Source organism: Anticarsia gemmatalis, chromosome 21 (assembly GCF_050436995.1).
Source record: "Anticarsia gemmatalis isolate Benzon Research Colony breed Stoneville strain chromosome 21, ilAntGemm2 primary, whole genome shotgun sequence".
In the NCBI taxonomy this organism is placed as follows: domain Eukaryota; kingdom Metazoa; phylum Arthropoda; class Insecta; order Lepidoptera; family Erebidae; genus Anticarsia; species Anticarsia gemmatalis.
Genome location: NC_134765.1, coordinates 4,268,540 through 4,289,942, shown reverse-complemented (window position 1 = coordinate 4,289,942; position 21,403 = coordinate 4,268,540). Strand labels below are relative to the sequence as shown.

The 21,403-nt window shown below is 32.2% G+C and overlaps 1 protein-coding gene and 1 long non-coding RNA gene across 4 annotated transcripts in view; both read right to left on the bottom strand.

The window, feature by feature from the left end:
* The window catches only part of LOC142982086 (uncharacterized), a 43,453-nt gene extending 23,139 nt beyond the window's left edge, over nucleotides 1–20,314 (bottom strand). The window contains exons 1-2 of the long non-coding RNA XR_012959961.1: nucleotides 20,280–20,314; nucleotides 8,718–8,765 (exon numbers count right to left, since the gene is read on the bottom strand). This is a non-coding gene — a long non-coding RNA (uncharacterized LOC142982086). The remainder of the gene's footprint in view (nucleotides 1–8,717; nucleotides 8,766–20,279) is intronic.
* Nucleotides 1–21,403, bottom strand: part of cv-c (RhoGTPase activating protein) — a 298,529-nt gene that overhangs the window by 211,649 nt on the left and 65,477 nt on the right. The gene's annotated exons all lie outside the window — the stretch shown is intronic.

Below are 21,403 nucleotides of genomic sequence, written 5' to 3'. Positions count from 1 at the left end.
GGTCAGCTAGTTATTAATAAATCTTAAAAGTGAAAAAACAAGTTTTCATTAAAGAAACATCCTGTATAACCGCAGACCTACTGCAATTACATTAGCATGTGACCTACCGTTAGGGTTGCCACAATAAAATCCGAGAATAAACCGACCAATAAATCACACAGCAATTCAGAAATGTTGCCATTTGTGAATCATAAAACGTAATTGAATAATACCACGGGTTTGTTAACCGAGAAATGTGGTAGTAAAAATTAAAAAGAAGAAACGCGACCTTCGCTTTAGGTTTCTTTATAAGGATGTGTAAAGGTTGAACCTTTTTATGGAATTGTAAATAATTACGAGTTTTGCAAATAATCATGACAGCAATTTAGGTTTGGTTTTTGGTATTGAGTGATATTGTGTAATGGATTGCAAATGAAGAGATACCTATGAAATATGATGAAAAATATGTAAATTATCTGTGTTCTTTATGCCTTAATTAAACATTGTTACGTATAATTAACCACAGAAAGCTCGTAAAATCACCAAGACTGGAGGAAACAAATTACAGTTAAATCTAAAAAATTGTACCTTTCAAGAATACATGCTGCCTCTATAAAGAGTAGTCTAATAACACTGTCTTAACTTTACTCTCTGATCTGTACAACGAGTAACATAAAACAGGACATTTACAGCAGCATTTATTTCCTAGCTACTATTCATCAATCCAGTAACAATAGACCATTTACAAATACCACATCCTATTTGAGACGAAACTTCAAAGGTTGCCAACGTTAAAATTCAAGAAATTCGCACCAACAAGGTGTTTTATTGAGTCCATTTCGCGCGTCGCCGCGTACGCTGTAACCTTGTAACGGCGGCCCGCGAATTACCGTTTTATTGTCACACTGATTTAGGAAATGGGAAACGTCTTTCAAAGTTTAAGTGGAGATCTATTTGTTTAGGTTTTTGTATCTGTTAACAGGTTTAAACTAATTCTATTTACTTACTGAAACTACTGTTTAAATTTATATTGTGAATAAGTTTCAACAAGTACTAGTAATTTAGGTACAAGGTAAAGAATTGTAACATCTATGCCAGGGGTTCCCAACCTTTTCTAAGTCCGAGACCACTTTTGTATTATTCTTGTTAGCAGGGATCGCTATGTAAGTATATTAAAAATAAAGTGTAATATTTTGGATTATGTTATGAAGTTATCTTTGTATAGGTTATATTATCATACCTATATATACCTGCCGTCAAAACAAATGTTACTAAAAATATATATATATACTTTCCTATTAAAATTATACTTTGTTTAAAAACAATAATAAAGAGTCAACAAAAAATTACGTTTCATTCTCATCTCAAGTGTTTATTATTGTACAGAAAATAATAAAATTCATAAAATTGCGACTCCAATTTTGTTTTGTCGTGACAATTTCGCGCTTCGTTACGTCTGCTATAACCTCGTAGCGGCGTAACAAACTGGCCTTTATTTTAGTAACAGGGCTGTTTTTGTTAAATATTGAACTAATTTACCGTGATTAAGTAGGCATTTTTAGTTGGTACTTATATAATTTTGTAAATCAGACTTTTTTTGTTTATGTAAAAATGTTATAGCTTATTTCGTTGTCATGCCTACATAATATATTAATTTAGTTTAAAACTATCTAGATCATATTAAAATAATGTAGCCTGCGGGTACTAAAGACTTTTTACAATACTTTTTGCACACAAAAAATTCAAAAGGCTGCCTTGCTTTAGCAAAGCAATCATAATATCTATTATCTCAGCAAAATTAATTTTACCGAACATTTCCAAAAGCCCTAACTAGAGAGTCATCAAAAACATTCATTATAATTCCGTCAATTATTTTAACAGCATTCCCAAAAACTTCATCGATTACGATAAAGCCATTTTCGCGGTCCATGGGCCCAACCTTGCTCTAATGACCTTAAACTCGTCCCAAACGGGCCGGACTCGTCCCAAAGTGGGTTCAGTAACAGTCTATGCATAAAAATCAAATTTATTTGAATTTATGAGTAAAAAGCTGTGACAACATTATTAGTTTGACAATTTTTATTGGTTCTGTGGTTATTATCTGTTAAATGGGTAGGTTTTGAAACATTTGATTATAGTTTAGTATGTTTTTCTTTGATAGAATGACACCAAATAGGTGGAGAATTGAGTTCAAGACATCTAACAAAGTATGCGACAAGTCATTTTGTTACTATTGGTTAACACTGTTGTGGAAAGCATAACAAAATAAATTCGTAGACTCATGTCTATTTGGTTGAAGTAAAAATTGAGAATTACTAATATTTGTAGATTTAAACTCTATTTACAGTCAAATTACATTACAGTCAGTGTTTTTGAAATTGACATCTTGGAATTTTATCTTGAATGTTTAAATAACACGTAGGTACCTAAGTAGAATAATAATTGGATAAAATAAATATGTACGAATACGTACAAAGTCATAATTTAGACTTAGGTTTAAGTCTAGAAATCTAGAACAAATGATACACAATTATTATCTTACCCTTTGCAAAACAATACACGAACTGATTTCAGAGATGTGATACTTTACAATAACGAAGTCATTAACACCTAAAACGGCTTCTTGCGGATTTTAAATCAACATAATGTTATATTTTACCAAAAACTGTTTGTATGATAATATATAATAAAAAAGCCATAAAGTTATAATTAATGTGACAGCTTGATTTTTTTACTTTTGATCATTTTTTTTGCTTTTTGTTTACTTTTGATCAAAACCATACGCCATCTTCAATTTACTTTGCACGTGACTTTGTTGACGAGATACTGTTGATATTGTCATGTGATTAAATCTCTATTTATTTGAACGAATTTTAAACATGTCTTAGTTTTAGTGGAATTCTTAAATTTATAATAATATTATGATAATTAATATCAAAGTACAGGCAGTCAGAAATACTTCCATGCTACTTAATTTTTAATTAATTTAGACCTAAAATGTAAAAACATTAAAAAAATGGGCATAGTACCATCTAAATCGATTTAGCAGTAAAAGATAGACATACTTTATCACATAAAATTCTTGAATAGACATCAAGTTTTTGTCACGTAAAAAACTATGTAAGGTAAGTGGGTTAAAACTATTTGTGTGCATTTAATTTAGAATTGTCTTTTTGGTGTTAAGTGTGGGCATGTTTCGTGGTTTTTCTAGTAAATGTCAATATTATTAGTCGATAGTCGTTTGGAGTCGATTGGACCCGTTTGATGCGTGTTCTATGAATTTGTTTAGTATTATTTAGATAAGTGTGTTGAGTTTTGTGGGAAATTGATTGAAGCACGTGAATGGAATAAAAGCTGTTGTTTTATGGTTAAAGACTAGTGACCAACAGCTGGTGACATGTGTTATAATCGGTTAGAGATTTCGTGTAGAAAAATAATTATAATAAAATTATTTTCTAAAGGACTATTTTTTATTACCAGTTATCTTTATGCTAGAAATAATTTAATTATTCTACAAATCATTTTATCAAGTTTTACTTGAATTGAAAAACTGATCACATTTATCAGGAGATAAAAAAAGACTCATAAAGAAGTCTCAAGCTGCGTTACGTTATCTTATGAAGTTTTCACGTTGATTTTACAATAGCTATGATTTTCGAATATTCAGAAATATTTACAACTTGATTGTATTACATTCCCCAGTGGAATGTTATAACAATCAATTCATTGCATTTATTGCTTGCTACCTCAAATTTTATTGCCAGCTTTTTCACGTTTATAAAGTGAACAATATAAAATATATTTAAGTTTTGATAAAATCGCATTATAGAGATTCCTAGGGAGATTAAAATTTAAAATCATAAACTTGTTTTATTTTTAATTTAGCTAGTGTATTCCTCTTTCCAGGGTTCTTCACCCAAGGGCTACGGCAAGTTTTTAAAACGCTGGTGAATCCTTCGTACGCAAGCTTATCTCGCACTTAGCCGTTTTGTTTTACTCTCGTGACACTTTGAGATGACACGAGGTCAAAAAACACTAACAGCTTTGAACAAAAACCAAATAAACTACGCCATCCAATAACCGAAGCCAAGACCTCGTAATCCGTAGTCACACATACTACTGCTTCGCACAAAATACAATTTTCAATAAAAACCACTAACAAAGAAACTCAATACTTTTACATTAAAAAAGATTTGTTCCCCATTGTATCCATTGTCCCCTTTCTTTCACTATTGTAATACCTTCTAAATATATCATCGTCGTGTCAAAATCTCAATAATTGACAACAGATAACTTTACAACGCGTCAAAACGTTTTATCGCTGTCAAAATTGACACGTACAGTTTGACAGGTCAATACTCCATGTTTCGTAATGCTAAACATTCTATTATTATACACTAGTGATGCTTTTTGGCTTTGCTTAGAAGATAAAGTTAGATATAATGATGACAAAAGGCTCTTTAGTTTAAATTCTGTTGGGCAATTAACGGATGGTAATTTATAGAACATGATTGAATGTATAACACGTGTGAATGAATGAATAAAGTTATCAGCAAACTGACACCGTAGTGAGACGCATTCGTTCTTAGATTTTACATTCATCATCATCATCATGGGCCTGTGCCAATATATTGCAGATGATTCAGGTAGCGTCAGAATCATCAGGAGGCTATCATGTATCTCAGTTGACAACTATATATTTGAAAGCCACTATGATGTACATTGTTTGCTTCCCAAGACTAAAGTGATTAACACGTTAGGTCAAAGCAACAATGTGCTTAAAAGTGACCATGACTTTGCCGTACAGTTGTCAACCCGATAATACATAAAACTAATAATAGTGATTTTAGTTTTATGTATCACAAAGGGAATTAATGAATAACTTTTTAGTTTTATAATGAAGTTGTTCAGATTTTTTAATCATTCATCATTTTATTCCTCAGATACTAATAATAATTAGGCACACATATTTGTGTCTCTAAAGACTTAAATGTGAACAAAACTAATTAAAACTTGAATACAAGTTGGGTCGTTATTATTAATGACATTAAGCTTAACCATAACACTGATCTGAAACACACAATCATGCCTACATAAGAAATACTATATTCAATTAGGCTTATTTTATTCCAATAAATATACAGACAGACATTCATACAATCATAACTATAAACAATTTGATGACTCTATTTGCATATTATGTGTTAACTAGTGACGTAACATGACATGTTCATTACATCTAAGATTATAGAAAATTGTTATGTCTGACAGTCGTAATAGTAAGTAGGTTGATAGAAGATAAATGTAGTAAATTGGGACAGTGTTATTATAGTATTTTGATTTGATTGTAGTGAAAGTGATATAGGAAGAAATATACTAGATGTAGCTTCAAAGAGAAAAAAAGAGTCCGTTGTTTTATGTTCGTAAAAGTCCCCGCGACACAAGAGCAAATCTTAGTTACTCCCGAACTAAGATTTGCTCTTGTGTCTTGTTTTAAAAGAAAAAAAGAAAAAGAAATTATGTCCGTATTATTACGTACCTACACAATATGCATGTTGCATACGTATTGTGTATCCAATTGTTCCGAATTTAGATCTTACTTTGATCATTATTTTGATAGCCAGTATCAGCCACTAAACAGCCCACTGCTATTTTAAAATAACGGAATAATCAAAATAATTGAAGGAAGAAGTGGATGTAGATACTGCATGATGACATAAATAGTTGTCACCTGAGATACACAATAGTAAAGTTTAAGTTATCATCAATAAACAAACTAACAATCGTAAATTCGCTAAGCACAAAAGCTTTCAACACTACAACGTTTATTCCCAATAAATATTTCATATAATACCCATCATTAAAAAAAGTACCACTTTCACCAATCACTCCAATTATCTCAAACGCATCTTTTAAATCACGCCCGTTTACCGCCACCTACATGATTACGTGCTAAGCAGTGTACGCACTAACATAGCCCGAGGGTACGCTTCACGGCAAAAGTGTAAATGTATAACATGCGCATGCAATTTGCTAACATTGTGCCGGTACTGGCGAGGAGAAAAGTGGAATTAATATCTTGAATTAATTTATTGGTTAGATGCTATGTAGATATAAAGCTAAGGCAACGCTATGAAACATTCCTGTGACTTTTTGGTCAGAAACTTTTTGGTGAGAGCTGGTTGAGGTTCCAAAGACTTATGACAAACTAGCTGACCCGCGCAACTTCGCTTGCGTCGCATAAGAGAATGGGTCAAAATTTTCCCCGTTTATGTAACATTTTTTATTGCTACTCTGCTCCTATTGGTCATACCGTGATGATATATAGCCTATAACCTTCCTCGATAAAAGGGCTATCTAACACTGAAAGAATTTTTCAAATCGGACCAGAAGTTCCTGAGATTAGCGCGTTCAAACAAACAAACAAACTCTTCAGCTTTATAATATTAGTATAGATTTGGAATTGGTATGATCATTACGTAAAAAGGATTTTTTCCTTCTTCTTCTTCTAGAACACAAACCGTAATATGACAATATTTGTGACTATTGTGTTATGCTAAGTACACAAACAGTACACTTTGGTAAGTCCACCGCAATTTTACAAATGGCTGATTGTAGTTTCACCCTCTATAACATGGGAATAACATTGCTAAACTGCGTAACATATTTCGTATACTTTTACCTGCACCTTCCAGTATAACAGACGTGAAATTATGTATGTTAATGTAACAAAATCAAGCCACAAATAATATTTAAAGGTGTTTCATATCCTGAATGTCACAGACACAACGATCAAATTCAGATAGAATAACTGCGATTCAATTGTTCTATGTCTTGCCTTGTAAATGATATCTTATAACGTAATCAATGTACTGAACTTAGAACAGTGATTGTGTGGAACTTTGAGTCGTGTTTTCAGTAGAGGCTTACTTTGTAAGGTTTTGAGGCGGATGTGATAACAAATATTATAATGAATTAGAATTAGTTATATTTATTATGTGAATAAATTATATTCATTGTTTTGCTTACTAAAGTCTTTGTACCTTTGTAAAAAAACTTAGGTAAACTTCATGGTTCAAACATGGCCCAACAACAACACACATCCTAGTAACATGTTTGGTAAAAAAAAATTAGGTTCTATTTATGTATAATAATAAAATTAATCATACAGTTTTTTTATGAACGTTTACACGGCGCGGCGGCGCTATGAATTTTATCTTTCTTGTTATGTATCCAGCTTAATGTAAAAGCTAAGCTCTATTAAAAATAGTTTTACTTTAACAATAAAAATAAAAACAGAAGCCATAATACAGAAGAACCAAACCTGTATGTTTTTTACCGTATATGGCCATATAAACTTTGACCCTACCCTCTCAAAATATATTTATAAATCTCAACACTTCTGTCCGTTACTGTACATCTCAAGAATGATCAATAAATGTATTATGTTAATTTTTCACGAGAACTGTTGTCTGGACACATGTGGGCCATCACCGTGGCGCCACGGACTCTCATCTGCCAAATTATATGAATAACGACTATTCAGTTACCAAGTAGTCAAAGGGCCTGTCAAATGTATCTTTGAAGCCATTGATAGTTAGCATTGTGGGGTTTTATGTTTTTTGTGAGAATTGAAGAGTCAGAGGTTATTCTTTTTTGTGAGTAAGTTTTGGTTAGTCTTTTTAGTAAAAAATATTATGATAGTTTTAAATATATCTTTGTTTTGTGTTTCGATTTTTTTTAATATGTGCACTTTTTGCTGCTTTTCATCTTTAAAGGGCCAAAGAAGACGAATGCTTATTGCTTTATCGGTTCGGTTATTTGTAAACTTTACTGAAGTACGAATCGGTCTCTACAATTATCCAGCTCAGCTTTTACTGAATGATGCAATACAATTAAACAACTACAGCAACAGGAGTATGCCTTATGATGCCTTAAAAAGTATATTTTCTAACTAAACTCTCAGTTCCTGCATTGAACAATACAAAAGAACACTTCATCTTTTGTAAAACATCCGCAGTTCCGTACCTAGTAATTCGCTTTGCTTACATCACAAAGACCTAACAAAGTGAAGCTATATCATAAGAAACACATAACACATTACAAAACCTTCTTACACGAAAGAGAACTGGAAACGAAACCTATCATAATAAAATTTTATTACTACTATCTACTTAAATATATATATTTTTACATAATCGGATTTTCGACTGGTCGATTCGTTTCAAGTTGTCGATGCGACCTAAATACCATGTGTTACAGCACTAGTGAACAGTGGCCGATTGTGAATCAACGAGGAAGCGGTTTTTTCGACGATATGGGTCAACTTTGGGCAGTAGGGATGGGAATGAATCCAAATGTGCATTGACATCGATATTACAAGACGGTAGTATTGTTTGCGTTTAACATTATGTTAACTTACTTATGAACTGATTTAATCGTTACTTGCTTGTAGTTTATGGTGTAAAGGGACTGTGTATGATAAACCGTCAAAACAGAATAAAATATTTCTCGAACAAACCGTGCTTGCTTATCACAAGCTTTAAATAAATCTATAATTGACACCATTTTTTACTTTGGTTTGCATCACAATTCATTGAACACGAATAATCCACCATTCACATTGCAAAAAGAACACGAATAATCCACCTTCTTAGTATTGTTTACAATAACGATTGTAATACGCTGCACAAAATTGCATGCTATCTGAATTGTAGTACAATAAGAACGTTTTATACTTATCAATTCACTTTTGGGTTAATCTGCATTCGAATCTCGACATTTACCTGTAAACAAAAAAATAAATACATGAGAACACGATTACGTCACCAAACCCAATACCAATGGCTTGTGTTTATTACAAGTGGATAACAAAATAAATCCGACGAGTAATAATAAATTAATATTTCTAACTTAAGTCAGATGAATTAATTAGTCTACGTTGTAACAAAAGCTCTGACAAAAGCAGAAAACATGACTCTTAGAATTTGTCGCAAAATACACTTCAAGTGCCGAATTTCGATTAGCACGTTTTTTATGCTATAATGGAACTCACAACACGCAACGTAGTGGGACGGCAGAAGCGACTACCTTTACTACATTGCTTCCGCACTCAGAATCATCTGCTCCGGTCAGTCTAGACCGATACAATCAAAACAAAAACCAATCATCGATACCGATGCACATCACTAACCGCAACGAATTGCATCACTCTAACCATCGACAGAGATTTAGAGCGGCGTTACGTTGGTTTACCTAATTTTTCTTTGTAACATTGCCTCAGCATTCATTGTTTAGTCGAACAATGACGCCTTTGACGGAGCCCGGTGCCGGAAAATTATTAATTGAGGACACGAGGTTGTTGTTTGGTATTTTTCGAGACCAGACATGCGTAACTTCCCATCACTATTTATTTGAAATGTTTTTGAGTTTTCGTTTCGTGTTTTTGAAGACTTTTATTAATGAAGGAATGGATCAAATCTTCCTATTTGGACTTATTTTACGCAAAGTTCTTGAACAAAGTAAAGTCAGCATTTCGACTGCGTTTTGGAATTAAGCCTGACCACTCTCATTACGAAATAAGACCCATGCCCAGTAGCAAAACAGTAATGAATTGAAAAAAAAATGTTATTATGTGAGTAGCACTTTAAAGCGTATTAAAACAAAACAAAAACCATTTATTTTCACACGTTTTCAATACAAAAAGTAAATACGAGAGAGATTTTCAATAGGTTTATTTTCAGAATCACAGACATACGTATTGTGATTAAAATCGTACTTTGAATTCAATATGAATTCGCTCCAATTATTTTGAAATGCAGATTCATGTGAAACACGATACAATACACATGATAAAGCCTTTACTAACATCAGAAATGTATTTTTGTTTTAACTGAAGCTTTTATTCCAATACTGGGTGATTTATGTTTTAACAAGAATTATAATTGAAAGCATAATTTCTATTATAAGTAAAATGTTGAAAAGAATATACGTATGTTATTAATAAACTTTTAATGACTTACCCCTATGAGGAAAGCCGTGATTTTATGTATGTATGTATGTATTAATAAAGTATATTTTGCAGGATGATGTCGTGATAATTGGTAATCAATAAAAGTCTGGTACGGTTTTTAATTTGTAAATAGTATGGCGTGTTAATTCTACATACTCAGACAGAGAACATGTTTAGGGCAAATTATGCAAAAGCTTTTTCGTCTCCAATTTATTTTGACAAAATATGAAAGTTTTAATTGAAATTCCTGAACGAAATTTTCAGAATTATTTTACAACTATTTGAAACGCGAAAGTTCACGAGGATTCATGTACGTATATAAGTATACGTCTATAGTCATCTCTTTCACGCAAAAACTTCAGAAATGTTTGAACAATTTTGAATAAATATAATTTAATATAAATTTACATTACATATAGGGGTATAACCTCGATTATAATGTGTGATAATTTTTATTCTATGAAATAGCTCCGAGCGGTCAAATATTTGTGTTCACATATTCACACAATTAATACAAACTTTAATACAGTCCATATTCAATTGTATTATTAAAACTAACTTTACAAAACAAACATAATTTCTAGTTTACAGTGTAACTACACTAATAAAGTAACTAACTAGCAAACCGAATACATAAAACAAAATGTGGAACGAGTAACAAATGTGGTGTTTTGTTCTAGTTTTCAACAAGTGTTTGGTTCAAATTATGATGTACATGTGTTTATTAGCTGTGAATGTTTTAAATCTTAGTGATACTGGTAGTTATTTGTATATTTTATTAGAATAGAACAATTAAATGGTGTAGATGTAGATTTTTTTTAAGTTCAAGTAAAATTTTATATTTTTGACCTCGTCAGTTTTTCCTAAATGTATTATTTCACAAATAAGAAATAAGTTAGTTCTGAAAAATTCATAAACACTGCTAGAAGACTTCGCATTTATGGCTCACCGTGCAAGTAAGTTACTAACACCAATAGAATGACTCAGGAAATAACTATTTTGCAAGGGGAACTCGGTTCTCAATAGTACGGTTTTGCTAACTTTACTACTCTTGAAGAACAGTTAAAAACTCTTAAGCATGCAGTTTTTCTCACGACATTTTCTCCACCGTTAAAGCATGTGACAATTGATCTTCAATACACACATAACTCCAAAAGGTCAGAGGTTCTTGCCTTGGGCTTGAACCCGTACCTTACGCGTGGGAGGCCGCTGTAATACCACTCGGCTATCGATGCAAATATTTAAAATAAAATTTATGTCCTTTTAATTAAAGCCTGTTTAAACTCCAATGATTTACGATCTCTGCCTAAAGCATAATTATTTTGACCTGTCAATGTATTATTCTTCAGAAGAAGAAAGTCGTAAGTCACTTGTACGTAAAGTTACTTAAGACTTTTTTGTGCTGAGTGTGTGTAATATTCTTAGTGTTTAGTCAGATTATGATCAGTTGTGACGCCTACGTTTTTTTGCGTGGGAATAGTTATTGTATAACATTAAAATGGATGATTAGTGATTGACTGTACTGTTATTTAATAAGTAAGTAGGTTAGGAAGACCTCACATGATATACTTTTGGTACTTAGAATTGCGAAAGAGTTGTGCATTGACAAAATTTTTGTCAAATATGCTTAGCACTTCTGTATGTTATCGCTTTTTTGTACTTTGGTTGGTGTTGCTTACATACATTTACATTTAAAAAGACAACTCCCGCACTAAGAATTGCTCTTGTGTCGCGGGGACTTTTACAAACATACAAACAACGGACACAAAGCACAACCAGACCCGAAACAATTATTTGTGGATCGCACAAATAATTGTCCCGTGTGGGAATCGAACCCACGACCTCCCGTTGCAGTGGTATCGGCGTGGCGACCTAAACCACTGCGCCATGCGCTTTTCATAAAGCTTTGTATGGTAAATGTTTTACCAAAAATAATAATAAAATAATGTAACAATATTTGTGTTTATTTCATAAGCTGTAAGTTTTGTTATTATATGCCACTTTTGCTCGCGACTCGTTTGTGTGAAAAGGTTTCCCGGAAAAGTATCCTATATTGGTCCAGGTTATAAATACAACTTTATAATTCTCATCGCGTTTAGTAATAAAGTATTAACAATATTTGTAACGGATTTCATAAAAATCTGTCCAGTTGTTTTAGCGTGATTGAGTAACAAACATTTAGCAAAACTAATACTTACTTAATTTAACTTGACTTAAGAAGTGTCTTACACATCGGTTCTACAAAACTTATACCTAAGTAGAAACAGCGATTACTATCAGAAGCCGTTCTTCCAACTACCAATATGATTGCAACATTTGACAGCCAAATCGTACACTCCCAGTTTTAACAAACATTACATACACATTATTATTCCGTTCTTGACATCCCAAAACATGCAACTGCACTTTTAAACTTATGTAAGTAAATGCAACCGACTCATTACAACATCAAACGGTTTCAAACCTCTCGAATCCACGGTTCATGGTCTTAGACCTTTGGGGCATGTGCCCATGGTCAAATTATTTGACTTGACCCTTTGTCATAGTGAGTCAATGGTGTGTTATTTTTGACTATGTTGTCTATGGCATTGTTGTAGGAATGGGATTTTGTTATCGATATGTAATGTGGTAATGTTTAGTTTGCTTTAGGATTTAATTTCTTTCAAAACCTTTTGTATTTTTATGGTAGTGGCATAGTCATAATGATTGACTTACCCCCGGTTTCTAAGGAATACTTAGCGGTAGTTTATTTATGTATTCAATAGCGTTTAAACTCATACAAATAGATAAACTACCGCTAAATTTTCTCAGAAACCAGGGGTTAGTGACGATTGACTCTGGAATTAGTGTAAGATTTCGAAAATTATAGGCTCTAATACTAACAGTTACTTCCTAAGTCTAAATGTGTATTTTTTGCTAAAAGCTTCATTTTCTGTGTCAAATGTCACCGTAATTGTCAAACAAAATATACTTAGAAAAACAAAATTTAAAAAAAAATTGTATTATCCAATTTTTATTCTTCCCCTTCTAGAGTACGTTATTAAATGATTTGCCTAGAATTTTCATTTCGTCCATAATTTTTCTACTGACCTTTTCACGGCACTATCGACACCGGCACTTCTTAGTACCCACCTCTAAAATTCCAAGTTACTAATGAGTTAACACACTCATGAGTATTCAACAGGCTAGCGTCAACCTTCACCGAGTGCCAACTGTGCCAACATTATGTGACACTGAGAATGTTAAGTTATGTATATCTTGTATATGTACTGTATGCTCTTTGGCATTGTAAGATTATGTTAGAGTTGAAGCTACCACCAGTAGGTATATCGAATAAATAAACGAATTTTGGCAGTAGAGGGTGAATGTGAGGCTTTCAATGAAAACATTTATTCCGTTAAAATGTGTTTGTGCCTTACCACGATTCTTCCCGTTATCGTAAGTTCAAGTTTAAGTTTTGACACCGCAAGTATGTAAGTTTTCTTTTAATTAGGCAGTAGAGTGGATGAACGAAGAGTTATTAAACTTTTACTCGTAAAAGGTGCGTCTAAAATATCTCAGGCTATGTAATTACTAAACAAAACTAAACTAGACTAAAAAAATATGAGGCACTCATTTGATACCAACGAAAATATAAAACTATGACGTCACTACACCGTATTTTAATACATGCGTATTTGATATTTCATAAACAGTTGCTGAATTGACGGGTAGTCATGTACCCTTGTACAGTCAATATTTTATTTCAGTATGTTTAGCACTGTTGATGTCATATTAAAACCGACAAACAGTTATAACAATAAAATTGTATTACGAACAATTTTGTTGTTTTAATATTTAATGACGCTATTGTCTCGGAATGTTTGGTATTTAAATGAATTGTTTCAAAACACTTAAGTAAATATGATTTACTTAAATACAGAATTCTTTGTTTTCTTGTATGAGGAGTTTTATGTATAACTTCTCAATAATATGTATGACACTGTGTATAGTGGAGAAAAGAATAATAATATAATATTGAAGGAATATTAACTATTGATTATTGAAAAATTTGACTACGGACCGCTTCAAAAGAACATCAGAAAAAGCAAGCATGAAATCAAAATACATTTAACAACAAAGATCTAATGTAATAAAATGAATATAAAGCCTTCAGAGGCTTTATATTCATTTCAACTCATTCAATTTAATATACAAATATAAAACAAAGACATATTGTAAACGATAATAGACAAACATTAAAGCAATTTGAGCTTTTAACAATTTCCAAAACGAATAACCATAGAATTACCACAAAAGCGACGCGTTTAACAAAATAATTTATAAAAGGAAAAAAGATACATTATAATAAAAACCTTTCGTGAACCTGCGAAGTAATCTTTTGGACGTTCAGCCATCTTTTTTTTACTTCAAACATTAATCTTCACTTACTTAGAAATGTTCGCGGTTTTATTTTTAATTTTAATTCTTGAATGCCTTTAAATTAATTTTGTGAAATGGGTTTTTGAGGTTGTGTTATTTGATAATGTAATGAAAGGACTCTGTTGTTTCATTTTAGGATTACAATATATGTTTACTTTGAGATATTTTTGGTGTAGATTTTTATCAATATGAAGTATGTCCGTCAAATTGAGATGTTTTTATTAGTTAATAGCCCGCCCCGGTTTCGCATGATATAAAAAGCAATTTAACAAAACGCATATGCAATCATTTTACACATATAACTTCCTCTTGAATCACTTTATCTATAAAACACAGGCAGCTGTGGAAAATGACTTTGTTTTATACAATGTAGTAATCGTTATGGTATCGTACGACTAAAATTGAATATTTTTTAGACATTAAGGTACCTATATTTTGTGTTTACATAATAATATTAGTGTTCTTACATGGTTTTATTATTACACAATGAATTCCTTGACAACTGTCCTTTTTGAAACCAGACAAAATACAGCTTTGCCATCACATTCCCAAAAAGACAGACCAAAAAATAATCGCTACTAAATCATGCTCAATTTACCAAAGGTCCTAAGTACAAGCTTAGGTTTACCGACGCGGATATATCGCTGTATCGTTCAATACAAGTTATAGGATCGAATACAATTGTACGAGTCAAATGTATGTGATTTTTATGTTGGTATTCTGTTCTATGTCAGCAGATTGTAGAGATATGAGAATTGTATTTGATTGCTAGGATTTTCATGTTTGTATTTTTTTTCTGATCTGTTTGGGTGAAAATGTATGCTCCCTTTTTATAATTTTGACGAGATGCCGGCGCCGGAAAACTAAAATTAAAATTGTATGTCGAATTATGGAAGATTTTTTTGTCAATAACTTTATAATTACTCTACGTGTAACAGCTACCAATAGGATGGTTTACTTCCAGAAAAATCGGATAATCATTCAAATTGAGATAAGCCTGAATAAACAGAACTGACTAAACATAACTTTGATATAAATATTAGAAAAACCAAGTGCCAAATATTCGAATTAAAAATTAAAAAAGAAATTTTTAATGTTTCGTTTTTTCATTTTTGCAGAAAATGAGGACAGCATTTGAGAATCACTTTTTATTCATAATTATTCACACAACACAATAAGTTGTAAAACTAAAATCTTCTACACATTAGAAACTACTCATGTACAGACTAATAACAAATTAATAGTTATTTTATTCACAATCCGTGACTACTCTGTATGAATCCTCACGTTCCAACACTGATAATATCTCGCTAAGAATTTTATATTAAGATAATGATAGCTAAAGTGGGTAAAGATTGTTTTCTATATTTTGTAGTAAGATTATTGTATACGCTTAAAAATACTGCTATTCGCTATACGCAAAATCAAGCAGATGAAAGTCTCGGTAATTTAGTGGTTAAGGCTTAGAGAGCCACCAAAAGGTAGAGTCGCAAACTACCCTAGTTTCTATCGATATTAACTCACGATTGATACAAATATCTTAATTTTAACCGATTTGCCAGCTTATAATGAGAAGTAGGTAGAAAACATAAATTACCTAATAAAGTAGGGAATTCTAACAAAATCTTTGTTGATATTATTGTTATGAACGATATTGGTTCTTGTCCCACTACTATTCGACAATTTTATATGATACTCTTAAACCGCGAAGACCTGCGGTTCCACAAATTGCGTTTGAAAAGTCCGAGTAATTGCTAAGCAAAAATCTGCGAATTCGCGCGTCAAGTCATCTGAATACAATCATTATCATTCACAGTGACTAATTCATTCAAGTGAGATAATATCAAAGGAATGCGTGACGCAAATATCGTCGCAACATTTTGCCAAGCAGTTTTGATGAGACAATATCAAATTGTGGTTTTAAGTTTCGACTGTAGATCGAATGTCGTCTTTATGAACTCACGTGGTTAAAACCGTGATTTTTAGAGATTTGTGGAACAGAAAAACGTATAGTTCAATCAACTATAAGGTTAGAATTAAAACGCTACTACCACTACGCGCGGGGAGGTTAGATTTCATGACGGGGAACAAATATTTTTTTTAAGACCAAAAATATCAAATAATTCTTTGGACATTTTACTTCTTTGCTAGTTTTATTTCCACAATTATACGGTACGGACCTTTTTACCACCGAAATTATTTGACAGTCAGCTTGTTTCATATTTAAAAAATGAACTCAAAATAATAATTAAAAAGTTAGTAAACTAGTGTTGTAAATGTTCGTGTGTGGCGCCAGCGATCGATCACAAACTATTACCTATAATGATCAGTAAGTTTAGTGATGTGCCTCATTAGCTAACGAACTAATTAGTATGAACAGATTTTATCGATTTTACTGATTTATCGGAGATTATGAATGATAGTCAGTAAGTAAGTTGAACACTGTTTAGTTTAACAAATTTATTCTTTCATCAAATCTTCAATGTATGCTCAGTTGCGTATTTTAAAGCTACCTTTTTTAAAATTGAAATGATGAATAAAACAACTATGTATTCACTAAATATAATTTTGCAATACAAATTTAATAAAAACATTTTTCTACAACCATAATAAACTCAAATATTTAAATTACACATTAATTTTCAAATAACGCATTCCAATTACTCTAAAATCCAATAAACTTAATTAACCCATTCTTTATTTTAAAATGGGAACGCATTGCAGATATTATAAAATTCAAATACAGAATGTTATTAAAATAAATGCAGCCGCTGCTCGAATTTAGAAGAACCGAAGTTGTATTTCAAATTGTAAATTCCATTAAGTTCTAATTGACCCTACTTTAATCAATTGATATCATTTTCCATTCTGTAGCTATGAGAATAGAGTTGAGTTTTGAATGTGCAAGTGTCCCTTTAAAATGTACATTTATTAATTAATGACAATAATTATGAATAGTGGTGCCCACTACTCGGCATTGGGACTAGTTTGTGTGAATAAATTTTATGAACCGAGTGTCAATTGCCATGAGTATTTAGGTCAACACAGTACATTTGTAATTTATGACGATAATAAAACTGAAAATTCATGTTGCCGCGATCATTTTTTGATGTATTCTGTGATTAGTAAGATTGCGATTTCCGGTGTGAAACTCGACTAATTGGTAAACTGATGATGTGTTTAATCGATTATCGTCGAATCGAATTCTAAGCGAGTTCGTAGTTTGTTAAATTTAGACGATTTTTTAAGTTGTTTAGTTTATCTTGTGATGAAATGTATGGTCTTCCTGTAGTAATGGTGGTTGATGATTCATCTTATAAAATTGCTGCACTTATGCATTTTAAATAAGTGTATTGCAATAACTTCCTCAAATGAGGTATAGATTCTTTGCTATGTTAACTATGTAGAATATAGATCAGCGAGAATTTATTATTGTATGAGTAATATGGTAGGATACGTCGTAATGCTAGATTACTGACTGTATCAAGGAGGTGTTAACTAAAGAAAGAACACATATTCAATAGAAGTATTGATAAAACCATATTTGATAGTTGTGACTATTAAAATAGTTTAGATAGTGTTCTAAACGTATCAATATTTTATTAACTGTTTATTAAAGAGGACCTCAAAAGAGGCCCAAATGGGTAATAAACTTATGACCAATATTGATTGATTGATCAACTTGGACTACTCAACTATTGAGCCATAAAATTTATTGACACAAATTAAATGTACACAAGGTCCAACGCAATAAAAATAATACGTATACGGAAGAAAAATAACTCCTATTCAATTTCATATTTGATAAAAACATTGCAATCGATATCTCGAATACGTGATCTATAACGTGTATCGATTTACTCGAAATCGATATAATCGTTCCGCGTTCATACCCTAGTTACCATTCCAGCATGCGCTGCACGTTTCAAATTTCGAATTTAGAATCCTTTGAAATAACTTCGCGCGTAACTGGCTGTTTGTAATCAGTGGATTTCTGTAACCAAGCTTATAATGCAATTAAAACTATTTTAGCACTGGCAATTTGCTAGTCTTTGAAGCGAGAGAAGTGTCCATTTGGAAATTGAATATTTTTGTATTGGAAACATTTGCAACTGAGTAATGATCTACTCACTACTGTTGATTTATACTGTTGAATGAGAACTTCAAAAGCCTCAAACATAATTATAACACACAAATGAGTAAAAAAAGAGACGATAGCAACTTCCATTGTTTTGCCAAACCACTTTGGTAATGTAATAAAATTTTTTCTTACTATTTTTTTTAATTAAGAAAAAAGCACTCATGCGTGTGATAGCCAAACCTTGTACTTATAATTTGTAATACACTATAACTACTAAAAACATTGAATAAACACCGATGTAAATGTAAATTTATCTACAAAACATTCCTCGATACTGTCACTCCAAGTCGGGCCCCACACGTTCAAAAAACATAATTGTACTTGCAAATGTTCCGACGCGTAACCGTTAATGTGTGGTGTACTGAATAAAAACGTTGTTTAAATCGTTCACCGAACAGTACATCCCTATTTCTTACCGTTTACCGTCTGGTTAGATGTTTTTAAGACGCTCTAGAACAGTGGTACCCAACCAGTGGTCCGCGTACCACCGGTGGTCCGCGGAAGACAAAATATGGTCCGCGAATGATTATAAATTTTAAATTTTCAGGACGATAATTTTACGTTTTATTTTTAATATACTTACATAGTGGTTCCTGCTAACAAGAATAATAAAAAAGTAGTCCCGGACTTAGAAAAGGTTGGGAATCCCTGCCCTAGAAAGACATACACAGATCATATCAGTGAGTACTCGTAACCGGCGGTCCTGTATGACAAGATGTATGCATGTCAATGATACCAGGGAAGTTTGTAAGGATCGTACCTACTACCTAGTGACGTTCTCTGGTCTCTGCCTATCCCTCTATATACAAAATTGCGCAATTTAAAAGTCATCTCAAAACAAAAAAAAACCTTTAGAGTATGTTAAAATTAAGCAATTTTTCAATATAATTTTGTATTATTCTGGCACCGGGTGTATTAAGTTTCCATATTTCAGTTTTTAGTTCTAGATTTTTTATCAATATGATAGGTTAATAAGTCTTGAAAAAAAAACAATTTAAATAACAAAACCTCTGAACATAATTTCACAAACCATACAAAGTATCGTTCCGTTCGAGGAATTAAGTCCTCCATCAAAATGTCTCAATGCACCACGCATATGACGTCATAACACAATCAGCAAACTCATCCTAAACAAGATAAATCCTTCCAAGTAATGCCCGAGAATCCGAATCGAATATGTATCGATTTGTAATCGATTTTACCGCTCAATTCGATTCGTAACGGTTCTGTTCAATGACGTTTACGGTTTAATTTAGAACTGCCAATTATATGTTTGAATTCCGGATACATTGAATGTTAAGATAAAGTTCACGACTTTATTATTTTCCTTGAGCGGTCAATAGTTAGTAAAGTTAATTTTCCATAGGTATTGGTTTCCGGTTTTTTGATACGAGTAATTATTTATGCTATATGAGAATGGAAATCATTTTTTGATAAAACTTAATCTATACTACTAGCGGGAGAAGAGCTGTGGCGTGTTGAGTGAAGTGACCGTCTACACTTTAACATTGCAGTAATTGTAGGGATAGTGGGTTCGACCCCAAACGAAAAAAAGCGGACCAAATATATTTTTCTTAGGCATTTTTGTACCCATGGACCGTTAATATTATATTTGTAAATATCATTATGCACGATATTACTTGCCAAACAGAAAGACCATACTAAATAATATTATAACCTACACCTTAAACATTCGCAATACAAAATTAACCTTAAAGCACTTACAGAAATCAAAATACACGCACAATTTAAGTTAGAACCGCAGCCTACAATACTAAAATAATACTTGCGCCCACGCATGAATTAAAACCTTAGCGTTTACGAACTAATAAAGGCTTACCAAGAACCTCCCATTATTTCAGTTGTGTCAATAATTTGTATAGAGTTAAGGTGAAGGCACAACTGCGGTACTGTGGTACATGTATGACTTCATACACAATTTCATACATGTATGAAATTCGAGTAGCCCTGTAGATACTTGAGTTAAATTTATGATAATCAATAGCATTGTGTTTGTATGATGTAAGATTTCATACAAAAATGTTTTACATCGTTGGTTAATGAAATTGATGCAAATCAAACGCTGAGACTGACTAGTTTACTGTCTTAAATCTACTACTAAGTCATATTTTTGTTAGATTTCAATACAAAAATAATCATTTGTATGTGAAATTTTGGATTGTTTGGATTCGATTTCCTAAATATACTACTCATATCAATCCAGCCGTTAAATGATGATTTTCAAAATATACTATATCAATCCAGTCATAAAATATGCACAGACCTTAACAATTGTTTTCTCACGTTCAAGCCTTGCACTTTACAGGCGTGCCGCATACGCACACGAAGTAATAACACGATACAGGGTGATTACACTCCGACAGTTTGATGAAAACAAAACGTCTTTTTTAACGGCCCTTCATAGATGGTTGTAGAGCACTCGCTTGGTAGTACGTAATTTGGAAAGTACACAGAACAGCCAGTTATTTGATTTCTGCTTAAAGTAAATCATTTCCTTTTACGTTTTCAAATCGGTAGTTTAAGAATTGTTTCATAATTCTTGAAGAACATGCAGCTCTGCTTCCTATTATTTTGTATTTTGTGATCAGCAGTACCTCGATTCTCTACCACTATCGACTACCGACAACCGGCTAGCTATGGACATTTTGACATTTAGAATGTACTGCTAAAACATTTCCTACGCCGTCAGTCAGAGGCGATGATCAGATTTTCACACAAAATTTCTCGATAACAGGTCGGTTGTCGGTAGTTGATAGTAATAGCGAATTGAGCTACAGTCCTACCAAATTGAAATGCATAGTATACCAGTTCCAATAAAGGACTACTGT